The following is a 6,000-nucleotide window of genomic DNA, read 5'->3' on the forward strand; positions in this document are numbered from 1 at the left end:
CGTTATTGGCAGCAATCACAAACAAGTATAATTGTCCTCCCTCCCATCAGAGATGCTACTTCCTTTGTATACACTATGGTTATCAGTCACACTTATGCCCATTATACCCATCATGTCCCATTACACACATACCATGCTCCATTATACATACTTTGTGTCATTATAAGCACCAGATTAAAAATTGGGTTCTCTGATTTTGGGCATGATGTGGAGATGCCGGTGTTGGATCGGGGTGGACAAGATCAGAAGTCACATACACCAGGTTATAGTCCAACAGGTTTATTTGAAATCACAAGCTTTCAGAGCACTGCTCCTTCGTCAGGTGAAGTCATGTGACTTCTGACCTGATTTAGAGAGCATAATGCTGTAATTCATGACCTGCCCCAACAGTTCCATCCAAATTGCCTCCGGTAAATCCTTTGCCAAGTGGATTGATTGTCACTGTTGGTTGTCTCTTAGACTCCTAATAATACTGTCATATGTGTATTTTCTTTAGTGAAATAATCTGTTGGTTTGAGTCCATCTACTTAAGTACAGATATTTTCTTTTCAGCATTTATTTTAAGACAGCACGGTCAATAGGTAACCTTTACTTATTCATACTTATTATAGAATGTGTATTATCCCACAGGTACGATCATCTTCACAATGTTCAATGATATATCATCTTCAATATGAATGTCTGCGTGGGTTTGCTCTGGGTGCTCCGATTTCCTCCCACAGTCCAAAGATGTGCAGGTCAGGTGAATTGGCCGTACTAAATTGCCCATAGAGTTAGATACATTAATCAGAGAGAAATGGGCCTGGATGGGTTACTCTTCGGAGGGTTGGTGTGGACTGGTTGGGCCGAAGGGCCTGTTTCTACACTGTGGGGAATCTAACCTAAATTACACAATCTCACTTATAATATCTAACGGCAAGAATCTCATACCTGCTATTTCCTAAAGCAGTGGGAGCTAGAGTACTCTTAGAAATCTTTTGTACTTTCATACCTTCCTGAGCTAAATGACATTTCCCATTTTCATCCAAAAGAAATATTATGAACAAACTGCTCTAGAACACCATCAGGAAAATTAGTACATGAAACTTCGCTAAAAAGGACTTATTTCATGTTATTTGGGTCAGTAAAGTGGGTTGGCTGCCAATTTTGGTACTTACTTACGGTCTGTAACATTGTCGTAAATTAGGAATAGGTGGGAAAATAGTGAATTACCTAACCCCCTCTATTACATGATACCTACATGAAAAATACATCTGGCTGGTATACATAATCTCCAACCCATTATGGCATAAGGAATCATCAACATCCATCATGAAGATGCCTAGAAGTTTTCCTTTATGACGGTAATAACGTATTGCTTGCCAGTTAAAGTTGTTTTCTAATGTAAGAGTTATTCCAGGGTCACTTACATGGTGCTTTCTTACCCTCCATTCTTTCTCTCCATTTTGTCAGTCCGTGGACCTTGCTTCTTTGCCATCATCTTGAAGACTAATCAACATTTAATCTTAACAGGAGCTTTTCCTGTATTAGCCACAATTGTCACATCCCTCCAAGCACTAGACCCCTCTCAAATATGAAACCAAGTAGCTGTTCTGTATAATTCCCTTGGAGGTATGATATCTCTGTCATGTGTCATGATCATTTGTATTACTGCACTGAATCCTTAATCTATTCTGTTCTGCTCCTCAGGAGTGTCAACACAAATACCTGGACAACTGAGGTGCAAGTTGTCGCATTTAATTCTATCCAATATTATACAAAGTCTAATACTTTACAATTAATTCTGATTAATTACTAGAAATGAACCTTCACGGTTTTATTGCTTGTTTTATTGTGTTGAGTACTCCCTTACCATGATCTTACTCGTGCTGTTTTGTTCCCTATGACCTCCTTTTATTCTGTGCCAAATGCTCTGAAATGAACTCTTCTCAGATGGTCTAATACAATGCATCAGTGCTCTCTAAATTTTCTCTGAGACTCGCTTGATAAAATTTTCAGAAAAGGCAGAGATAATTGCAATATCTTTGATAGTAAAGGAATAGTCCATATCAATTTGACTAATTGATGAGAACTATTTCTTACAAACATCTGAAGAAAATTGTTTGATGTCCCAACAATTCCAGGGCAGTTGCCAAAGTACCACACAGTTGACCATCCAAAATTCCACGCAGTATTTGATTGATCACAGCACAATTGCTTTCACAGAGATCACTGCTAAAAGAACCCCATTTCTGTATTCATAGCATGTTACCTGTATTTTCACACTTGACTCTGAAATTATCATTAACATGTTTAGCTCCATTTTTAGACAGAAATTTTGCTGGTGTCCAAAGTCCAATCCTAGCAATTTTTCCATAATTTTGGCTTTAATGATCCTGTTGTCATTATTCTGTACTAATGTAGAAAAACTAATATGGCCTTCAAGTGAATGCAGGTTGAAAGTATTTCTGCTTTTGACCCCTATCTTTGTATTCATGACAACCACCTCCTTAATATCATGTGTCAACAGAAAGACAGCATCATTCAAAACATTTACACACTTGTATCTTTCAGCAGGATTTTGACTATTATGAAGTCTGCTGTCTACCTAACTTGAAGACGATTTGTTGTTCCTCTCTCTCTTATTTTTAATCATCTCTTACTATGAATACTTTCCTCTTGTTGAAATTCTAAACATACAGACAATAATGTCCTAACCACATAAATTGCAGAGGTACTGATTTTCCAGAAGTTAATTGCTTAATCTGCCAGTTTCATTTGCATCTTTTTCATAGAGGTTTACTGAACAGCACAAGTACATCACTGGAGAAACATCAGTACTTGAAATAAAATCTCAATACAGCAGATGCTGGAAATTCTGAAACAAAAATAGAAAGTAATGTAGAAACTCAACTGTATCTGTGGAGAGAGAAACAGAGTTAACATTTTATTCCATTCTGAAGAAGGGTGACTGGACTCCAAACATTACCTCTGCTTTCTCTCCACTGATGGGTGGCACAGTGGCTCAGTGATTAGCACTGCTGCCTCACAGCATCAGGGACCTGGGTTCGATTCCAGTATTGGGCAACTGTCTGTGAGGACGTTCTCCCTGTGTCTGTATGGGTGTCCTCTGGGTGCTCCAGTCTCCTCCCACAGTCCAAAGATGTGCAGGTTAGTTGAATTGGCCATGCTAAATTTCCCATAGTGTTTAAGGATATATAGGTTAGGCGCATTCGTCAGAGGAAATGTAGAGTAGGGGTATGGGTGGGTTGGTCCTTGGGGCTTGTGTAGACTTGTTGAGCCAAATGGCCTGTTTCCAAGCTATAGGGATTTTAAGATGTTGCAGGACTGATTGAATTTCTCCAGTAATCTCTGTTTTTGTTTCAGATTTGCACCACCTACAGTTCTTTATTGTATTAGCATTTCAAATTTGGTATCAGTCTCCTTTGGAACTGAAAGGATAGACAATTATGAAGGAGGAGGGGCTGTTGGAGGAGATAATGGTGATAAAGGAATGATAGATAATTAAAATACGTGTAAATAGTAGCTGTGAAAAAATTAAATGGGTCTGCTGTCTTGGCAACAAAGCCAAAATGACACAAACAAGACATGGCCAGGGACGGTGCGAATGCAAGAGAAATGAAGTACAGAGGACTTACTCTGAAGTTGTGGAACTCAATATCAAGTTCTATGGGCTGAAAAGATCTTAAGCAGAAACAGAGCTGCTGTTCCCTGTTCTGAGGAAGCATCACCCATGTTAACTCTGATTTCACTCCACAGATACTGGCCAGACTTTTCCAGCAATTTCTGTTTTTGGTGTTGTTCTTTGAGCTTGTGTTGTACTTTATTGAAATACTGTAGCAGGCGAAGGATGGAAATGCTCACATGGAAGCGAGGTGGTTTATTGAAATTGCAAGCAACTGGAATACTAGGGTAATCCATAAGGACAGAGCAGAGGTTTTCTGCAAAGTGGTCACTTCCTCTACTTTTGGTCTCGCCAAAGTAAGAAAGCCTGCATTGTGAGCAGCGAATACAGTAGACTAGATTGAAAGAAGCGCAAGTTAAAATGCTGGTACATCTGAAAGATGTGTTTTGGGCTTTGGACAATGAGGAGAGAGGAGGTGAATGGTCACACCTTCTTTCATTGCACAGGAAGCTGCCATGGGGGATGGAGGAAGTGTTGGAGTAATGGAGGTGTGGATCAGGGTGTGATGGAGGGAGGAAGGAGAAGATGGGTTTCATGGTGGCATCCTTACACACGTGGTGGAAATGATAGAGGATGATCTTTTGAACGTGGAAACCTTTGAGATGGAAAATGAGGATAAGAGGAAACCAATTGTTGCTCTGGAAAGGAAGGGAAGGGGTGAAGGTAGAAGTGCAGAAATGGGTCAGACAAGACTGAAGTACTTATCAACCATGGTACATGGGAATCCTCAGTCGAGGTTAAAGGAAGACACGTCAGAGACAGCCCAGTGAAAGGTGGCATCATCAGAACAGATGCAATGGAGATGGAGGAACTGGAAGAGAAGGATAGAATCCTCACAGGAACCAATGTGAGAAGAGATGTAGTTGAGGTAACTATGAGAATCGATCGGTTTGTAATGGATATTGGTGGACAGCCTATTCTCAAAAATGGAAACAGTGAAGTCAAGGAAGGGAAGAAAAGAGTCAGATGCTGACCAGATAAAGAGAATGATAGAAGGTGGAAGTAAAACTAATTAACCTTTCCAAAACTGCATGAGAGCAGAAAGCAGTGTCAGAGATATCATGAATGTATTAGAGAAAGGGTTGTGGATGGGGCCATTAGTAGGATTGGAACAAGAAATATTCCACATGCCACACAGGGAGACAGACATAACTGGGACCCATACAGGTATCCATAGCCACACCATTAATTTGACACAATTTGATTTCATTTGATTTGATTTATTGTTGTCACATGTACCGAGGTACAATGAAAAACGTTGACTTACATGCTTTACAGGCAGATCATACGATACAAGCATACCAGGGTAACAGAACAGAGTGCAGGATGTAATGTTACAGCTGCCAAGAAAGTGCAGAGAGCAATCAACATTAACATTTATGGGGTCCATTCAAAAGTCTGATAACAGGGACTGCCATAGTGTTAAAGGTTTAGATGGAGAGGAATTTAGGAGAATGTGAGGACTGCAGATGCTGGAGATCAGAGCTGAAAATGTGTTGCTGGAAAAGCACAGCAGGTCAGGCAGCATCTAAGGAGCAGAAGAATTGACATTTCGGGCATGAATTCCTGAAAAAGGGCTCATGCCCAAAGCATCGATTCTCCTGTTCCTTGGATGCTGCCTGACCTGCTGCGCTTTTCCAGCAACATGTTTTCAGATGGAGCGGAATTTGTTAAGTTCGAACAAGACAATTTTCTGATTCAGTATGTGGATGTACCTACTCAAGAAGGTGCAAAACTTGACCTACTCTTGGGAAATAAGGCAGGGCAGGTGACTGAGGTGTCAGTGAGGGAGCACTTTGGGGCCAGCGACCATAATTCTATTAGATTTTAAATAGTGATGGAAAAGGATAGACTAGATCTAAAAGTTGAAGTTCTAAATTGGAGACAGGCCAATTTTGACAATATTAGGCAAGAACTTTTGAAAGCTGATTGGGGGCAGATGTTCTCAGGTAAAGGGATGGCTGGAAAATGGGAAGCCTTCAGAAATGAGATAACGAGAATCCAGAAAAAGTATATTCCTGTCAGGGTAAAAGGGAAGGCTGGTAGGTATAGGAAATGCTGAATCACTAAAGAAATTGAGGGCTTGGTTAAAAAAAAGAAGGAAGCATATGTAAGGTATAGACAGGATAAATCGAGTGAATCTTTAGAAGAGTATAAAGGCAGTAGGAGTATACTTAATAGGGAAATCAGGAGGGCAAAAAGGGGACATGAGATAGCTTTGGCAAATAGAATTAAGGAGAATCCAAAGGGTTTTTACAAATACACTAAGGACAAAAGGGTAACTAGCGAGAGAATAGGGCCCCTCAAAGATCAGC

Source organism: Chiloscyllium punctatum, chromosome 22 (assembly GCF_047496795.1).
Source record: "Chiloscyllium punctatum isolate Juve2018m chromosome 22, sChiPun1.3, whole genome shotgun sequence".
Lineage (NCBI taxonomy): Eukaryota > Metazoa > Chordata > Chondrichthyes > Orectolobiformes > Hemiscylliidae > Chiloscyllium > Chiloscyllium punctatum.